The sequence below is a fragment of the Bos grunniens genome, chromosome 20 (genome assembly GCF_055505025.1).
Source record: "Bos grunniens cultivar Pamir isolate PY7600 chromosome 20, Bosgru_T2T1.0, whole genome shotgun sequence".
NCBI lineage: Eukaryota > Metazoa > Chordata > Mammalia > Artiodactyla > Bovidae > Bos > Bos grunniens.
Genome location: NC_141184.1, coordinates 40,438,846 through 40,459,260, shown reverse-complemented (window position 1 = coordinate 40,459,260; position 20,415 = coordinate 40,438,846). Strand labels below are relative to the sequence as shown.

Sequence of the window (20,415 nt, the reverse complement as noted above, 5' to 3'; positions counted from 1 at the left end):
CCTATGAAATTATCCAGCCCTGTTAAAACTGACAAGCCTGTAGCTGGAGTCTCTCACACCCAGGGAGATCACCCACACCCTGTCTATGGAGTGTGTATCTCCCTGAATAAACCTTCTTTCTATTTACTACGGCACAATCTTGAGTTCTTTCCTGAATGAAATCAAGAACCCACGCTTGGCAGCTGTCCCAGGGACTCACCTGAGACGTGGGACGTAAGCCTCCTCTTGTGCCCCACTCTCTTTCCTGCAACACTATCCTTTCTTTCTTGACTCCTCACCTCTACCCACAAGGCATCACTTTGCTCAGTTGTTGCTCAAGTTAAAAAATAATGCAATATGATCTCTTAGACATGGAACCTAAAAAAATCTCCCAAATTTGTAGAAACAGAGCAAATTGCTGGTTGCCAGAGGCAGAAGAGGGGCAGTGGGCAAAAATGGTGAAGGTGATCAAAAGCTTCAAGCTTCCAATTATAAGACAAATAAGTCCTGAGGATGTAATATGTAGCATGATGATTATAGTGAACAATACTTTATTGTCTATTTGAAATTTGCTGAGAAAGTATATCCTGAAAGTTCTCCTCACAAGAAAAAAGAGATGGTAACTATGTGTGATGATGCCTATTAATCATTTGCAGTATATATATGGGTCAAACCGTCGTCTTTGTACACCTAAAACTAATATAATGTTTTTCGTTGATTATATCTTAGTAAAAAAAAAAACCCACAATGCTTATTAAAAAATGAAGCCTATAAGTAAGAATTCTCTGGAGTTGATCAAAGAAACTTTCATCTCTCTTCCTCTCCCCAAAGATGACGACAGATAAAACAGTGCTGTTATAGTTTCAGTGATCTCAGCCCCATTTCTTTTTAGAGAGACAGAAAATCACCTTGGGATGATGATATGCTAGTCTCAATGGTTCTGCAGAGGGTTTCCTGAATGGCTTTCATTTGCTGCATGAATGTAAGATCAGTGGGCGTAGGCAAAAGTCACAATAAGGGCTCTCTCTCCCCTTTATTCTCAGATGGCGCTAGTGGTAAAGAACCTGCCTGCCAATGCAGGAGACATAAAAGACACAGGTTCGATTCCTGGGTGGGGAAGATCCCCTGGAGGAGGGCACTGCAACCCACTCCAGTATTCTTGCCTGGAGAATCCCATGGACAGAGGAGTCTGGTGGGTCACAGTACATGGGGTTGCACAGAATGGGATATGACTGAAGGGACTTAGCAGGCACGCACTTCCTTTTATGGCTTAGCAGCAGTTTCTTCCACTCATCTATGTAAAATTCTGGAGAATGATTATACAATTTGCAGAAGGAGACCAGAGGAAACCTACACTCTAATAAATGCTGGAATGAGAGTTAATGTCAAGGTAATTTCTCAAGGTCTGCTGGCAGACAAATCACCAGTTGCCACTAAGGGAACCTCATCTGAGCCACAGGATTCTTCTCAGCTGATGACTCAGGCTTGATACCAAGGGCTCCGTGTTTGGGTGCAAAGTACATCCTTTTTACCTCAGTGTGTAGTTGACAGTCAAAGCTCTCAGGGCCTGGCCAGTTTGGCATAGTATCTGAGCCCATGTGTGACCTGTGGAGCCAAGCATAGAGCATCTCCTTACGCTGGTCTGTGGTTTGGTTCATTGGCTGTCACCCTCTGGACCATAGTGTTGAGAAAGTCTCATGAGAATGGAAGCCAGGTTTAGTGTGTTCCCAGTTATGTCCTTGGTGTCCGGTGCCGCGACTGGTACATGGCAGATGCTTGGTGAGTAGTTGAGCAAAAAATATACTAATAATACCAGAATCCACTGACAACACCCTAGCAGCCACAGCAACTATAGATGCTAGTCTCTCTACCCGGTGTTTGGAAAGCAGGCATGCCTTGTTTGAATTGAATTCTTAGACTATTCAAGTAGAAGAGATAGAGTGGCCTTGAGAAGGAATAAAAGTATATTGATTTGCAATCAGTTGATTGGAAGCATAAAAGAAATGTGACTGCATTTACTTTCCAATCCAGTGGAACAAGTTTTGCTGGCTGCATAAGATATTATTTCAGATATCTAAATCTTGTAGATCACAGGTGACCAACTTCAAGGTTCTGATTCCCCGAAAGGACAGGTCTGAACAAGGTTTATTTCAACAGGGTGCAACCTATCATATTAAATAAATGAGACAAGTAGGAAGCAGAACATAACCTTTGAACGAATGACTTAGCCCAAAGGACACAACATCAACTCGTTGCTGTGTTGCTGCGTCGCTTCAGTCGTGTCCGACTCTGTGCGACCCCATGGACTGCAGCCTATCAGGCTTCTCCGTCCATGGGATTCTCCAGGCAAGAACACTGGAGTGGGTTGCCATTTCCCTCTCCAATGCATGAAAGTGGAAAGTGAAAGTGAAGTTGCTCAGTCGTGTCTGACTCTTAGTGACCCCATGGACTGCAGCCTACCAGGCTCCTCCATCCATGGGATTTTCCGGGCAACAGTACTGGAGTCGGGTGCCATTGCCTTCTCCCAACATCAATTCATTCAGATCAGATCAGATCAGTCACTCAGTCGTGTCCGACTCTTTGCAACCCCATGAATCGCAGCACGCCAGGCCTCCCTGTCCATCACCAAATCCTGGAGTTCACTCAGACTCATGTCCATCGAGTCAGTGATGCCATCCAGCCATCTCATCCTCTGTCGTCCCCTTCTCCTTCTGCCCCCAATCCCTCCCAGCATCAGAGTCTTTTCCAATGAGTCAAGCCTTCACATGAGGTGGCCAAAGTATTGGAGTTTCAGGTTTAGCATCATTCCTTCCAAAGAAATCCCAGGGCTGATCTCCTTCAGAATGGATTGGTTGGATCTCCTTGCAGTCCAAGGGACTCTCAAGAGTCTTCTCCAGCACCACACTTCAAAAGCATCAATTCTTCGGTGCTCAACCTTCTTCACAGTCCAACTCTCACATCCATACATGACCACAGGAAAAACCATAGCCTTGACCAGACGAACCTTTGTTGGCAAAGTAATGTCTCTGCTTTTGAATATGCTATCTAGGTTGGTCATAACTTTCCTTCCAAGGAGTAAGCGTCTTTTAATTTCATGGCTGCAGTCACCATCTGTAGTGATTTTGGAGCCCAGAAAAATAAAGTCTGATGCTGTTTCCACTGTTTCCCCATATCAACTCGTTAGAACGAACTAAATCCAAGAGGGTGGACAAGTCGACTTCCACTAGATCTTGAGCCTCACATATTCTCACTGTAACACCTCAACACACCATGACAGCTCTGAGACCACCGTAAAAGGCCAAAAAGTGGGTCGGGCCAAATTCCCAGAAATCCCCATCCCTTCTCCAAAGTGAAAAGTGAAAGTTTTAGTCACTCGGTGTCTGACTCTTTGTAACTCCATGAACTGTAGCCCACTGGTCTCCTCTTCCATGGGATTCTCCAGGAAAGAATACTGGAGTGGGTAGCCATTCCCTTCTCCAGGGGATCTTCCCGACCCAGGGACTGAACCTGGGTCTCCCGCATTGCAGGCAGATTCTTTACCGTCTGAGCCACCTTAGCCAGAATAATCCTCTTGCCAGAATAGTCATCCCACTTATAAGCCTATGAAATTACCTAGAGCTATAAAAACTGACAACCCCCTACCCTGGGGTCCCTCACCTTCTGAGATGGCGCACACTCTATGGAGTGCATATCTCCCTGAATAAGCCTTCTTCCTCTTTACTATGGCTCAGTCTTGAATTCTTTCCTGCATGCAGCCAAGAACCCACAGTTGGCGACAGTCCCAGGGACTCACCTGAGACCTAGGACATAACCATCCTCTACAGCAACACTCTTTTCTGCAACATAAACACATCAATTTTTGTTGTTAGAAACAGGTCCATGATCCAAAATGGGCTCAAGTTACTTTCCAGGGGTTAAAGTGGAAACTTGACATTTCTAGTTCCCCAAACCAAATCTCAAAATCAGGCCAATTTCCCCATCTTTCAGACTGAGAAATCAGAGAGATTGAAGGTAGAGCAGATATTATATGTTATTTGGAGCTAGTATACTCATGATGAGAGCTATATAAATAATTCAAATAGATATTAGCTTTAATAATCATACATGAATTTTGTGGTGTTAGTAATTGCTATTTTTAAAACATACAAAACTTGGAAAGTATATGTGAATCTGTTTTTCTATAAATCAAATATTCCCCTGAATTATGTCATTATTCAATTTATTTTTATAAATTGAACTGTACTTTAAAGGAAGTAGGACAGTTTTGTTGTGTTTTTTAAATTTATTTATTTGGCGGTGCTGTGTCTTTGTTGCAGGATGTGGGATCTTCTATCTTTGTTGTGTCATGCAGGATATACTCATTGCAGCATGCAAGCTCTTAGTTGCAGTACGTGGAATCTAGTTTCCTGACCAGGGATTAAAGCTGGGTCCCTTGCATTGGGAGTGCCGTGTCCTAGCCACAGGACCACCAGGTAAGTCCCCAGGACAGTTTTTTACCTAAAGAAACTTCTACAAAAAAACTTGGATAAAATGAATATAATTTTTTTAACGCTAATGCTGACATTTGTTTTTGCTTGTTTGTTTGTGTAGAATCTAACCCTTGGACTGCAAGGTGATCCAACCGGTCCATCCTAAAGGAGATCAGCCCTGGGTGTTCATTGGAAGGACTGATGCTAAAGGGGAAACTCCAATACTTTGGCCACCTAATGCAAAGAGTTGACTCATTGGAAAAGACTCTGATGCTGAGAGGGATTGGGGGCAGGAGGAGAAGGGGACAACAGAGAATGAGATGGCTGGATGGCATCACTGACTTGATGGACATGATTTTGAGTGAACTCCCGGAGTTGGTGATGGACAGGGAGGCCTGGTGTGCTGTGATTCATGGGGTCACAAAGAGTCGGACACGACTGAGCGACTGAATTCAACTGACGTAGTAGAAAAAGCACTGGGTTGTTTTGGTCAGACACACCTCAATAGTCACTGAAAGGACAGATGCTGAAGCTGAAGTTCCAATATGTTGGCAACCTGATATGAAGAGATGACTCATTGGAAAAGACCCTGATGTTGGGGAAGGTTGAAAGCCTGAGGAGAAGGGGATGACAGTGGGTGAGATGGTTGGATGGCATCCCTGACTCAAAGGACACGAGTTTGAGCAAAGTCCAGGAGATAGCGAAGGACAGGGCAGTCTGGCCTGTTGCAGTTCATGGGGTTGCAAATAATCGGACATGACTTAGTGACTGAACAACAATAACATAAAATGTTGATTTGTTTATTTACAAATGGAGATAGTAAAACCAGCCTCTAAAGATTGCTGTTGTGGAATCACAGAAGGCGATGTGATAACAGAAGAATAATCTATCTCTGAGAAGGATTGTGTGTTGTGAGAAATTCTAAGCCACCATGGCTGCCTTAGAAGATGGAGAGAACCACCATCCATGAAAGTGAGCAGCCTCTAGAAGCTGGAAAGACAAGAAAGGAAATGAATGTTCTCTGGAGCCTCCAAAAGGAATGCGGACCTACAGACACCCAGAATTTTGCCTAGTGAGACTGACTTCAGACTTCGGTTTGATAATAAATTTCTGTTAATAGAAGTCATTTAAAAAATTGGTGTGAGGGTTTAAAGTAAAGCACTGTGCTGGCTACATAAGAGGTACTCAGGAACTATTTGTTCGTTTCTTTTTAAAATTAATGAATGAATGAATTTGGCTACCTCTGGTATTAGTTGGGGCATTTGGGATCTTTCCGGGATCTTTTGTTGAGGGCCGCACGTTCCTCAATTGCAGCTCATGGGCTTAGTTGACCTGAGGCATGTGAGGTCTTATTTCCCTCAGCAGGGTGTCGAACCCATGTTCCCTGCATTGCAAGGCAGATTCTTAACCACTGAACCACCAGGGAACCCCCTATTTGTTTTTTGAGAAGACGGCATTCTGGCTTAAGTGAAAAAAATCTCTGAGGGTGAAGGCATTCTCTCCACCTTGACTTTCACTTTCTGACCCCTAGCACTTGAGGATTATAACTTGACCTCAATCATGTCATGAATAATTGCGGAAAGATCTGTCATGTGCAGGCTTCCCTGGTGGCTCAGTGGTAAACAATCCACCTGCCAAGCAGGAAACTTGGGTTTGATTCCTGGATGGGGAAGATCCCCGGAAGGACGGCATGACAACCCACTCTAGTATTCTTGCCTGGAGAATCCCACGGACAGCGGAGCCTGGCGCGCTACAGTCCATAGGGTCGCAAAGAGTCAGATACGACTTAGCGACTAAACAACAACAGTCTTGTGCTTTTAAAAAAATAACTAAAGGGAGTCTTCACAAGGTCTGAGTGGTGACGTGGGAGCTATTACTAATAGAACAGAGAATGTGCCCCTCAGGGCAGCAACTTCACATGTGTCATTGTAGCTGAGGCAGCAGCAAGGTAGCAGAAACAAGGTCAGAGCAAAAGCGCACAAATCGTCTGTCCCTGAGCGTGGATGAGCAATACCTTTGGGCTCTGAGGGTCGCACTGAAGATAGGTCAAATCTGACCAGCTTGTTGGTGGGATTACAAAATATTCTAATTGGGCATCAGAATAATGTGTCCTGGTCTTTTAGTCACATGCATCATTTGTTTTACACCAAGGAAATAGCTTCTGTTTCATTTATGAATTGGACAGGGGAGAAATCCAAAAATGTCATAGCTTACTTCCCCCCACCCTGTCCTCCCCATCCCTGCCCCTTGCTCCCTTTCTTTATCTGGATCTGAGACCTGAGTGGAAGCAAGTTAGAGCACACAAGAGAAAAGGATAAAGTGTAGTTGTCTCCTGGTATCCTTTTGCCTGGGAGTGGGACTGGGTCCAAGACTCCTATGAGTACCAAAATTCATGGATTTTCAAGTCCTTTATATAAAATGCTGTAGTATTTGCATATGACCTATACACATCCTCCCATAGATATTAAATAATACATAGATTACTTATTCTATGATGTAAATGCTATTAAATAGTTGCCAGTGTGTGGCAAATTCAAGTTTTGCTCTTTAAACTTGCTGGAATTATTTTTCCAAATATTTCTGATCCTCAAAATATTGGTCGAATCCTCAGGTACAGAAACTACGGAGACAAAGGGCCAACTCTAGCTATAGCTCTTTGAGATAAGGACAAGATTTGGGGATGTTCACAGTGGTATTGTCTTTGTTTTTGGTTTCCATCTGCTATTTGGCAGCGAGACTACTTCCTCAAGGCGATAGATGGAGATCAGTGACAGTGACTCTTAACCCCTTTCCTGTAACCACATAAGGTGTGGTGTGGAAGAAATGGTGCCAGAAGTGGAGTCCACTTGGATCATCCATGGAATATTGAATTACTGGCCCCAATTCTTACTCTTCCCTGCAGACATGACCTTTGCCTGGTGGTATTGCAGCTCCTCTCACAAAAGCAGAGTGTGCTCCCTTCCCCTTGACCTTGGACTTGATTCCATGATTTACCTTGGTAGGTTAGCAAATGTGATACAATAGAAGCTTAAAAAGTGCTTTGAGGGTGGGGCTAGCCCTCTGTCACTGAAGAAGAATCCTCCACTCTGGATAGCTTTTCCCTCGATTCTAGGTCCCAGGCTAAAAACACATAGAGAAGAGATATGAGCTGGCCAGAACCAGAGTTGAGTAGAGCTGTTCTGCTGAACCCAGCCTGAATCAGTTAATCCTTGACTAACACTCAGTCATTTGAGCAAATAGATGATTGCTGTTTGAGACGATTTCTTATCAGTGCTAGTTGACTTATCAGTTCAGTTCAGTCGCTCAGTCATGGCTGACTCTTTGAGACCCCATGAACCGCAGCACACCAGCTCTCCCTGTCCATCACCAATTCCCAGAGTCCACCCAAACCCATGTCCATTGAGTCGGTGATGCCATCCAACCATCTCGTGCTCTGTTGTCCCCTTCTCCTCCTGCCCTCAATCTTTCCCAGCATCAGGGTCTTTTCCAATTAGTCAGCTCTTCGCAGCATGTGGCCAAAGTATTGGAGTTTCAGCTTCAGCATCAGTCCTTTCAATGAATATTCAGGACTGATCTCCTTTAGGATGGACTGGTTGGATCTCCTTGCAGTCCAAGGGACTTTCAAGAGTCTTCTCCAACACCACAGTTCAAAAGCATCAATTCTTCGGCGCTCAGCTTTCTTTATGGTCCGACTCTCACATCCATACATGACTACTGGAAAAACCATAGCTTTGACAAGACGGATGTTTGTTGGCAAAGTAATGTCTCTGCTTTTGAATATGCTATCTAGGTTGGTCATAACTATTCTTCCAAGGAGTAAGCGTCTTTTAATTTCATGACTGCGATCACCATCTGCAGTGATTTTGGAGCCCAGAAAAATAAAGTCTGACACTGTTTCCACTGTTTCTCCATCTATTTCCCATGAAGTGATGGGACCAGATGCCATGATCTTAGTTTTCTGAATGTTGAGCTTTAAGCCAACTTTTTCACTCTCCTCTTCCACTTTCATCAAGAGGCTCTTTAATTCTTCACTTTGCACCATTTAGTTATTGTTCAGTCCCTCAGTCATGTCTGACTCTTTGTGACCCCATGGACTGCAGCACACCAGGCTTCCCTGTCCTTCACTATCTCCCAGAGTTTGCTCAGATTCACGTTTGATGATGCCAACCATCTCATCCTCTGTCACCACCTTCTCCTCCTGCCTTCAGTCTTTCCCAGCATCAGGGTCTTTTCCAGTGAGTCAGCCCTTTACAACAAAATGGCCAAAAGATTGGAACTTCAGCTTCAGCATCTATCCCTCAAGTGAATATTCAGGGTTGATTACCTTTAGGATTGACTGGTTTGATCTCATATTTCTGTGGAAAGGAGGTAGAGAGCAAGGGGTACTCTTTTCATGGGGATTCACAGGAATATGTCACAGGGAAAATGCTGCTACATCAAGGAATGGAGCAGAAGAAAATTTGTGATGGGGCTAGAGTGACAAAGAGGCTATGAGAATAACAAGATTAATCTGGTGGATAAGAGAAAATAAAACCAGAGGAGTACTATTATGAAACCAAACCTGGATCTGCTCACCAGCAGAACAGTAGAATGGATCTCAGGTGGTCTTGGCATGTAGCGAGTTGAAACAGATTGAGGTTGGGTTGTGGTGGTTAGCCCACTAGATCCTAGCTTCTATACCAGTGGTCAGAGCTGCAAAGCTCTGCAGCTGCAAAGTTTTGCCAGCTGCAAAGCTGGCTCTCCAGCTTTGCAGAAAAGAATTCCCACAAAGACTGAAAGGAGTGAAACAAATAAAGTGCTTATTATGAGGGAAAAGAGTACGGTACGTGTAGAAAGACACACACTCTGGTCTGCACTCTGGTGGCAGTTTTAAACACGTACATGGGGCGTTTCTTCTGGGTTTTCTCTTGAAAACCCAGAAGAATGGTTTCAATCATTCTTATTTGTCTGGTTCAGAGTCCATATTTGGTATATCACAGGATCCTTCCGTGTATGCCCACACTTCTCTTAGCCAAGATGCATTCTCCTGAAGAGGCCTAAGGGTGGTTATCATCACTTAGCATCATTCCCCTTTTGACCTCCAAGGAGCTTTTCTGTATATGTGTAGTTGGGCTGATCGCCTGACTTCAAGAATGAGAAATATGGTGAGATATTTCAAAAATGAGAAATATCTATTGATGCTTTCAAATTGTGGTGTTGGAGAAAACTCTTGAGAGTCCCCTGGACTACAAGGAGATCAAGCCAGTCAATCCTAAAGGAAATTAACCCTGAAATACTCATTGAAAGGACTGTTGCTGAAGCTGAAACTCCAATACTTTGGCCACCTGATGAGAAGAGCCAACTCATTGGAAAACACCCTGATGCTGGAAAAGATTGAGGGCAGGAGGAGAAGAGGTTAATAGAGGATGAGATGATTAGATAGCATCACTGACTCAATGGACATGAATTTGAGCAAACTCTGGGAGATAGTGGAGGACTGAGGAGGCCAGCACGCTATAGTCCATAGGATCGCAAGAAGTCAGACGTGACTTAGTGATTGAACAACAACACAACAATCTTCTATCTGGGCCAGACTCAGCCTCTTCCCTCAATCATCTTGCTAATTTCATCTTTGAGTATCAGTCCACAGAGAATTAACTCCAATTCTGTTTGGAGAAGGGGCTTTTTGCCCTGGGACTTATCTATCTCCTGCCTCAATTTCATGGTCAGAGAAGGGAATGGCAACCCACTCTAGTGTTCTTGCCTGGAGAATCCCAGGGATGGGGGAGCCTGGTGGGCTGCCATCTATGGGGTCTCACAGAGTCAGACACAACTGAAGCGACTTAGCAGCAGCAACAACAATTTCATGGTGGAGAAACTTGGCAAACATGAGCCAGGTGATCAAGGTCAACATGAACAGAGATAAGTCACGGAGAATTAATTCTCTGGTGGTCAGGTCTCTGTGCTTCCACTGTAGGGGGCACAGATTTAATTTCTGGTCAGGGGACTAAGATCCCACATGACATGCCAAAATAAAAACAAAAACCAGTGGTGAGTCATGTTGATAGTAAGTAACCTTGATATGATCTGAGGAGAATAGCACCTTGATCTCTGGTCTTCTTCCAAAATATCCCATAACCCTAGCCTGACCTTGGGAAAAAACATCAGACAAATCCCAGTTGAGAAACATTCTACAAAATAATTGATCAGCTTTCTCAAACCTATCAAAACCAGGGAAAGTCTGAGGAGTAAGAGAACTGAATGAAGGTGGTCAAAAGGTACAAACTCCTAGTTTTAAGATAAATAAGTTCTGAGGATGAAATGCATAACATGGTGACTCTCGTTAGTGCTGCTGTTTTATATATTAGAAATTTGCAAGGAGAGTAAATCCAAAGAATTCTCATGATGAGGAAAAAAAACCACTTATCTTCTTTTTTGGTGTCTGTATGAGATGATGGATGTTAACTAACATTGTGATAATCATTTCATAATAAATATACATATGTATATGTAAGTCAAGTCATTATACTGTACACCTTAAACTATACAGTGCTATATCTCAATTATATCTCAATAAAAGTGAAAGAAAAAAATACTCAAGGGCTTCTCCAGTGGCTCAGTGGCAAAGAATCTGCCTGTCAGTGCAGGAGACATGGGTTTGATCCCTGATCTGGGAAGATCCCACATGCTGAGGAACAACGAAGCCCGTGAACCACAACCACTGAGCCCATGTCCTAGAGCCCGGGAGCCACAACTCCTGAGCCCACACGCCACAACTCCTGAAGCCAGGGCACCCTAGAGCCCTGTGCTCTCCAGAAAGAGAATTTAGAGCGTGAGAAATAGAGAGTATCCCCTGCTTGTCGAAACTAGAGAAAAGCCCGAGCAGCAACAAAGTCCCAACACAGACATAAATAAATACAATTTTTTAAAATTCTTGAAAGCAAAGCAACAACAACAAAACTATAACAGAGAAAGTCTGAGAAACTGTCACAGCCCAAACTGTCACAACCACTTAATATAATGTGGTATCCTGGTTAGGATCAAAAACAGAAAAGGATCATTAGGTAAAGGCTAAAGAATAAAAATTAATTAATGATAATGTATTGATATTGGTTCATTAGTTGTGATAAATGTATCATATGTAGGATATTAACAATAGGGAAATCTGAATGTGGAGTACAGGGGAACTTTTTTGTATGACATTTGCAACTTTTCAATAAATGTAAAATTAATCTAAAAAATGTATTTAAAAAATTAGAAAAGTAGATATTCTTAACCAAATTCTCACTTTCTCCAAAAGGCTCTTTAGCTTTGGTTTCACTTATTCATATCTCTTCCCTCTCGTTCCTCAAGTCCTGGAAATTCTAGTTCGCCTGCCTGTCTTTGAAATGGTGCCCTTGAGTTCTCTTCTCGCCCTACATTTGTTCCTATGTCGCTTGCTTTCATCCTAGCACATCTGACCAGGTTTCTAGCTGCCAGATTGGTAGCTGTGAGTGGTGTGATGCCCCAGGCTGAACAAGACATGGAAGGTCAAGACTGCCAACTTACTTTCATGTCAATAACTCAAACTTATTCACCTTAATAACTTGTCTTTCTTCTCAGAGCAAAGACACTTTCTTTAAGGAGTTGTGAAAACAAGAAAGCATTCTAATTTTAGGCATTTTAAAAAATCTTAGAATTTAAGAACATGGCAGGAACTCTAAATATCATCTGGCTAAAAACTTTCATTTTAAAGATAAAGAGAATGAGGGCCATAAAATATAAGGTTGACAAGGGTAAGCACAAAGCTGGGTTTCCAGATTCAGATAGCATATGTGCAGTTCATGACACAAAACTCATAGAGAAATAATGACCCAGATCAACTATATTCATATCAGAATATAGTTATCAAGGATCTACTTTGGACAAAGAGGTAATAGAAACATGAGCTAGAGCAGTAGGTATCCTCAAGGAGCTTCCAATATAGGGATGGGTGGGAAAGAACAGTAGCATGGGGGTAACTGTAATGTAAGCAAGAGTATACATGTGAAGTAAGAGGTATAAGGTGGTAAGGAGGGAGGTATGACGTCCAGTTAAGTATATCAAGAAAGGATTCATGGAGGCGATATCATTCGTGGTGGACTTTGAAGGATGGGTGAGATTCTGATGGGTGGACATGGTGTTGGGGGAGACATTTTAGGCAGAAGAAGGGTACAAGCCAAGTCAGAAATGTGGGATAGTACAGAACAGGCTGCATTGGTGGTTTAGATGCTGTTTTGTCCGACTCCTGCGACACCATGGACTGCAGCCTACCATGCTCCTCTGTCCATGGAATTTCCCAGGCAAGAATACTGGAGTGCATTGCCATTTCCTTCTTCAAATCCTTTGATCTCAACCAGGGATCAAACCCGGGTCTCCCGCATTGCAGGCAGATTCTTTACTAACTTAGCTATGAGGGAAGCAAGAGCAAATCCACTGGTTTAGGGAGAAAATTTTGCAATCGGCCAGGATAATATCACAGAGCGTTTTGAATGCCTGTGACTTAGGTCTTTGAATGCGTTTGACTTTGGTATTTAATTCTGCAAGTGATGAAAGTGACAGTGAAATTCTCTCAGTCATGTCTGACTCTCTGCGACCCCATGGACTATACAGTCCATGGAATTCTCCAGGCCAGAATACTGGAGTGGGTAGCCTTTCCCTTCTCCAGGGGATCTTTCTGACCCAAGAATTGAACCGGGGTCTCCTGCATTGCAGGTGAATTCTTTACCAACTGAGTTATCAGGGAAGCCCTGTAAGTGATGAGGAGTGCCTGATTTGTGCTTCTGGTAGGGAAGAGGAGGCCCTTTATCTGGCTCGGGTTAATGCTTTCACTGCAGAGTGGTAAGAAGGTCAGAGGCACACTTACCCCCGGTGTGGAAGCAGAGCATAAAGTGGACTGGGGGAGGGAATGCCCCTTGAATGAGGCGGGAACAATTGGGGAACCACAGTGTCTTATGAGAATATGGGGCTTAAGTAGAACAACAGAAGCATAGCCAGGAAAATGTGTGAGCCAGGAGAAATGGGAGATGCATCAGAGTAAGAATGGACAGAACTTACAGCCAGTTTAAGAACCAGGGAGGCCAAGAGATTTTCTGAGCAGTGAGCTATGGAATAAGATGATGGGAAGACTGGGAGGGTCAGGAAACTATAAGAGGCTCCTTTATTGTTGTTTAGTCACTAAGTCACGTGGCCTCATGGTCTGTAGCCCACCAGGCTCCTCTGTCCATTCTTTTAAAAAAAAATTTTGGCTCCACCCCATGGCATATGGGACCTAGTTCCCTGACCAGGGATTGAACTTGTGCCCCCTTTATTGAAAGTGGAGTCTTAACCAGACTGCTGGTGAAGTCCCTGGACTATTCATTTGCTCATGCTGGGCATCAAGGGGTTATAGAAGGAAATTAAATTGATATAACTGAAAATTCCAAGGTGAGTGCTAGAATAAGATACAGCTTTTTGAGAGAAACACTAAAGCACCGGTTTCAGAATTCCAAAAGCATTCAAGCTGTAATAAGGGTGTGATGGCCAGTTTTATGGGTCAGCTTAGGCCACAGTCCCCAGTTACTCAATCTAACACTAATCTAGGTGTTGCTGAGAGGGTACTTTGTAGTTGTAATTAAAATCCAAAGTCAAATGACTTTTAGGGTGATTATCTGGGTGGGTCTGATTCAATTAGCTTAAAGGCTTGAAGAGCACAGGTGGGGCTTCTTGAAGAATTCCCTTGCAGAACAGCTTCAGCTCCTGCCAGGGAGGTCCAGCCTGCCCTCCCAGGAGGCCTGCCCTAAGGCTTGGCCTCTACAACCACGTGAAGTCAATGCCTTGGGATTAGTCTCATAGTGTACATCTCCTATTATCTCTCTATCTCTGGTTGAACCCTGACAAAGTATATTGATGAGTTGACAGAGGAGGACTTAAGAAACAATACAGTGAGGACACTTTCTTTGGAAGGAGGTATGCTTTGATTTCCTTCCCTCAAGTGAGGTAGGGCTTCAGTGGGACCACTGAGAGTGGTAAAAGAATCCTCCTGCCAATGCAGAAGACTTGGGTTCAATCCCTGGTTTGGGAAGATCCCCTGGAGAAGGATATGGCAACCCACTCCAGTATTCTTGCCTGGGAAATCCCATGGACAGAGGAGCCTGGTGGGCTGCAGTCCATGGGGCCTCAGAGAGCTGGATGCAATTGAGCACACACACACACAAAGGATAGACACTTCACACAAAATATGCAAGAAGTATCACGATATTTTCCTGATATTCTTTGTAGTTAAGAAACCAGGCACCAGGCAGAATTACCCTGAATTTTTAAAGCAGTTAAGAGTGTCAGAAAATATAATTGACTTGATATCACCACAAAATACAATCAAATTAATATCAAGGTATGCCAGTTACATATTTGCTGCTTCTTGGCTCCAAATGCAACATTTTTGTTTGCTCTTTGAAAACAGTTCTGGTACCTTTAGATACTTTTCCTTTGCCAGCTGGCATGATGCTAAGCTTTCTCAACAGAGAGAGTGCTAGAAAGACATTGGAGGAGGAAAAAGATTTTTTACATCCTAATTCTGTGTGTGGCTCTCAAGGACACAGTGCCTGGGGTGATGGGAGGTGTGTGGGGTGGGGTGCGTGGGGGGCTGAGGTGCATGGGGGGTGGTTAGGGGCGTGGGGAGTAGGGTGCATGGCAGGTAGTAAGGGTGCGGGTTGGGTGCATGGGGGATGATGGAGGGTGTGGGACGCTGAGGTGCATGGGGGTGGGTGGGGTGCATGGGGGTGGCCCCCAGAGGCCAGTAGCTGTCCCTCTCCCCTATACTGGCTCCCCAGTCCTCAGCAGTTTTGTAGCCCAGTGCCTCTGGTGAGCCCTAACTACTTCCCCACCACTCCAGACAGTTAATTTCCAGCAAATTATTAAAGGACCTGGCATCACAGTGATTTCTCTGTCCTTCCATGAGCCACAGCCAAGCTCTCTCCAACAGAATGTGGGGATCACAGCCTGGGGGAGCAGGGCTTCCTCTTCTGTGCTCTCTCTCAGCCCTGAGGGTGGTGGCTGCTCCTTCTCTCTGCTACTCCTGCATGCTTTCGAGTTCCCTTTCCTTCTGAACTAGCCCATCCTCAAACCAGAAAGGGAGGTCAGCCAGTCAGCACTACAGCCAGAATCATGCCAGGCGGGAAGTGATCATGAATACACTTTTGGACTTCGCCCTTGGAAAACCCATGGCCCAGCCACTATCAGATCTCCACTTCTTTGCAGCACTAGCTCCAGACTCAAGTCCCAGGTGGATGCATCTGATGGATGCCTTTCTCCCTAACTCTTAGGTGCTCTGGAAAAGTGATTAGCGGCTGTTCTCATCTGATTGTGGGGGGAAGACATAAAGAAACATTCATGGGGAATTCCCTAACTATAGGAAAGAAGTCTACATGCTAAGAAGTCAGGAGGAAAGAATGACAAATGTGCACTCTCTTTTTTGGCGTTAGCGCAGATAACCAACTATTTTTGGCATTGGAGCAATTAACCAAATGTTTGCATGGATTAAAGTAGGTCATGCTTAAACCCACAATTTTGTATTCTGTAGTAGCTTTATGATCACCAGAGAGATGAAACACAGAGCATGACTTTTAAAAATATATATACAGTGAATATACATTACTGTGTGTAAAATAGATGCCTAGTGTGAACCTGCTGTATAACACGGGGAGTTCAGCTTGCTGCTCTGTTATGGCCTACTGGGGTGAAATGGAGGGGGCGGTGGGAGGAAAGTTCAAGAAGGAGGGGATATATGTGTACTTATGGCTGATCCCACCAACACATTGTAAAGCAATTATCTTCCAATTAAAAATAAAATTTAAAAAGTACACAGTGAATTTTATTTTATATTTACTTATTTTTGGCCTCAAGCCTTGTGGGATCCTAGTTCCCCAACAGGGATTGAACCCAGGGCCACAGCATTGAACGTGCCAAGTCCTAACAACTGGACTGCCAGAGAACGCCCCACAAAGTGTGACTTTTAAAGAATTAAAGTCCATAAGATAAAAAGTTAATACAGCAATAAATGTTTACCTTCATTCCAATTGCAAATCAAGAAAATATGTAAACCAAGAAATATTAATAGTTATACCATACATTTTTATTAGTTTTTAAACTGGACGTATTCAGTATGTGAGGACAGCGCTTTAACATTCTTTTCTCAGTTCAGAAAGTGAGCCCCAAGCCAATATTCAAAAATGGCCACTAAGCTCTCATTTCTTTTTCCTTTCTGTCTTTTTCTGAAGTACTCAGATTTGGTAATATGTTGATAACGGTTCCGGGCATATTGTTCCATAATTATCCCAATTATCCTAACGGTTGCTACAACCGGGGACGCATTTTCAGAGTAAGATTATAAGCGAATATAAACAGTATTTGAACATAATTTCTGCAGAATAACATTTCATCTGCTAGGCTGGCAGCTGGGAGAGTTTAGAGCTCCTTGCACTTTTCCAAAAGAAAGGAAACACATCCTTCCTGGACAAGACACACCCACAAGCATCAAAGATATTTTCCAAAAACTGATTTTTAAACATCTGTGAATTGGCATTTCTTATTCTTGTTTACAGTCTTCCTAGGTGGTGGTAGTGGTAAAGAACCCACCTGCCAATACAGGAGACATAAGAGACATGGGTTTGATCCCTGGGTTGGGAAGATGCCCCTGTATGGCAACCCACTCCAGTATTCTTGCCTGGAGAATCCCATGGACAGAGGAGATGGGCGGGCTACAGTCCGTGGGGCCGCAGAGAGTTGAATGCAACTGAAGCGACTTAGCACACAGGCACACGCATTCTTGATTACATGTAAGATTTTATTTTTCTGTGCTTTTCTAGGCAGCCGTACTTAAAACTGGCATTCTGACTATAATACACATCAGAATTTTGGTTGATGAGTTTATTTCTGTGCCTTTTACCAGAAGTTGGCTTCTGAGCCCCCAGGGCCAAGTGCCAAGTCCTTGAGTATGTACCATTTCTAAAGGAAATGAAAACTGGGCTTGTGTGGCCTCTCTGGAGAAGCTGCTTACCTTCCCTCTTTCCGACGTCTACCACCTCGTTCTGTCCTTGGCCACAAATGTGCTTTTTTTGTTTGGGCGGGGGGGGCGGTGGAGTGGTACACAGAATAGTGGAAAGAGAGTGAGTTTTGGCACAGAAGACTTGGATTCGGATCCTAACTTTGTCATTTGCTGTGGGCAAACTACTTTAACTGTCTGCTGCTCAGTTCTTCACTTGTAAATTGGGAATAATATCTGCTTACAGGTTGGTGGGTAAGATAATGTACCTAAGTTGCCCATTACAATGCTTAGAAAATAGTAGATGCTCAATAAATGATGGCTGGTATTAAAATGTTTTCATGTGATTGGCAAGTAACTCCTAGAATCACAGTGAGGGAGGAATATGCCATTGAACTCATTTTTTCTGCCCAGATTAGAGAAGAGGAAAAACCCCCACACAGGAGGATTTTTAAGCTACTGACTGTAATTTCCACATTTCCCCCTATTCTCAAGTTCCACTGTTACTTTTAAGATAACTTTTTCTCTTCTGGTTAAATGTGTGGTTCTGCTGCTGCTGCTGCTGCTGCTGCTAAGTCGCCTCAGTTGTGTCCGACTCTGTGCGACCCCATAGACGGCAGCCCACCAGGCTCCCCCGTCCCTGGGATTCTCCAGGCAAGAACACTGGAGTGGGTTGCCATTTCCTTCTCCAATGCATGAAAGTGAAAAGTGAAAGTGAAGTCGCTCAGTCATGTCCGACTCTTAGCGACCCCATGGACTGCAGCCCACCAGGCTCCTCGGTCCATGGGATTTTCCAGGCAAGAGTACTGGAGTGGGGTGCCATTGCCTTCTCCAAATGTGTGGTTCTAAGTCTGGCTAATTCTTTTTAGTTCTTCAAAACTCACTTCAGTCAGACTTGCCTTTTGTCCATTCTCCAAACAGGCAGAGTTTACTTTTATCTCAGAACCTTTGTACTGGCTGTTGTTCTTACAATATCCAGAGCTTCATATGGCTGGCTTCTTCTCATCATTGATTTCCTAGATCAGCTGTCCCAGAAATGAATTTTTTTCCTAACTTCCTCAGGTATCACTATCCTCCTCCCAGCCAATCAGCTTCTTTCTTATTATCCTGGTTTATTTTCTTAATAATATGCAATGTGGAAATATTCCATCCTATTATGGATTTATTTATATATATTTACCTGGTACCTCTGCATGTTTGAGATAGTGATTCATAATTAGAAATATATTTTTGATCTTCATCCTGTTTCTGGCACAGAGTTTTTAAAACCCTTGGAATTTCCTATGTCATAAGAGTGATAAAGGTATCTTGCTATTCAATCACAAACCTCTTTCAACCCATACCTGAGTTTATATTAATAAAGTGAATTTTTAAAAGCATCTAAGGCTGTGACTGGTTGCCAAGGGAACCAACCGGGTGATTAGAAGGTTGGAACTTTCAGAACTTACCCCCAACACCTCTGGGGAAGGAAGAGGGGCTGGGTAATGAATTCAGTTAATAGCAGCCAATGATTTAATCAACAATGCCTAAAAAATGAAGTCTCCAGAAAGCCCCCAAAGGATAAGATTTGGAGGACTTCTAGATTGGTGAACAGGAACATAGTCACACGCTGGGAGGCTGGCCCACTCCAAACTCCATGGAGACAGATGCTTCTGTATGTGGGACCCTTCTGAACCTCACCATGTGCATCTCTTCATCTGGCTATTGGTGAGTATCCTTTACTAACCTTTGTAATAAGCTAGTAATCCAGTAAATAAAATATTCTCCTGAGTTCCATGAGACACTCAAGCAAATTAACTGAACCTGAGGATGCAGAATGGGAATTTCTGATTCATAGCTGGCAAGTCAGTAACACAGCTAACCACCTAAATATGTGATTGGTGTCTGAAGTGGTTTGGGCTGGGGGGCAGTCCTGTGGGACTAGACCCTTAACCTGTAGAACTGAGTTAAACTGTGGGGCACCCAGCTGGTGTTGAAGACTTGCTTTATGTGTGGAAAACCCAGGTCTGGTTTCAGAAGTGAAGCTGTGTTATAGCAGAGTGTTGACAGTGCAGGAAACACACAAGACTGTATTTTCTTTAGTGCATACTCAGTGGCTCAGTTGTGTCTGATTCTTTCTCGACCTCCTGGACTGTAGCGCGCTAGGCTCCTCTGTCCATTTCCTTCTCCAGGAGGTCTTCCCAACCCAGGGATCAAAACGGAGTCTCCTGCATCTCCCTCATTTGAAGGTGGATTCTTTACCACTGAGCCACCTGGGAAGCCCATGCATTTGCTTTAGCCCACTCCACTAGAAAATAGCTGGGAACAAGGACTTGTTCTGTCTTGTTTCCAACTGCTAACCTTATAAGGATGGAAATCTCGAGCAAGGAAGGAGACTTTCAGAGAAAAATGCCAGCTCCAAGGAAAGCATTCTTGAAAGATGGAGACCACAAAAATAATAAAAGACATCAACTGACTTCTTGGATCAAATTATCCTTGAAACAAAACCAACCTCCTGGATTTTTCATGTGAATCAATTTGATTAGGCTAGTTCCTGTTGGTTTCTATTCTTTGCAACCAGAACAGTGACTCATACACCAAAAAATGGAGTCTCCATATCAGATCAACCAGCCTCCAATTAGGGTTTAAAAGGAATGAACTGGCATAAAGCTGCAAGCCTGGCTGGCAGAATCCTGTGATTGCTGGGCCTCTGTGTAGCCCCAGGGACCCACATCCACACGTAGGAAGTGTGGGTGCTCAAGTGGAACAGCTTCCAGCTGGAGACTCCTCCACATTGGCAGATACCCTTCATGCCTATCTTCAGTCCTTTGCTCCATCCTCCTGATGAACAGAATCCAATTCTTAGGGGAGGCTAAAGCTAATTATGATCATTGTATTCCCCCATAATGCTTGATTCTTGTCAACAACCCTAAACCTGGATTTAACCTGGGGGTGGGGAGCAGAATGGAT

The 20,415-nt window shown here is 43.7% G+C and overlaps 1 protein-coding gene across 2 annotated transcripts in view; it reads left to right on the top strand.

Annotated features, from left to right (window-relative positions):
• The window catches only part of CCL28 (C-C motif chemokine ligand 28), a 36,467-nt gene extending 30,841 nt beyond the window's left edge, over nucleotides 1–5,626 (top strand). For both annotated transcript variants that reach the window (XR_015148708.1, XR_015148707.1), the window contains 2 exons: nucleotides 4,296–4,451; nucleotides 4,570–5,626. The gene's annotated coding sequence lies outside the window, so the exon portion shown is untranslated. The remainder of the gene's footprint in view (nucleotides 1–4,295; nucleotides 4,452–4,569) is intronic.
• Nucleotides 5,627–20,415: the final 14,789 nt, after the last annotated feature.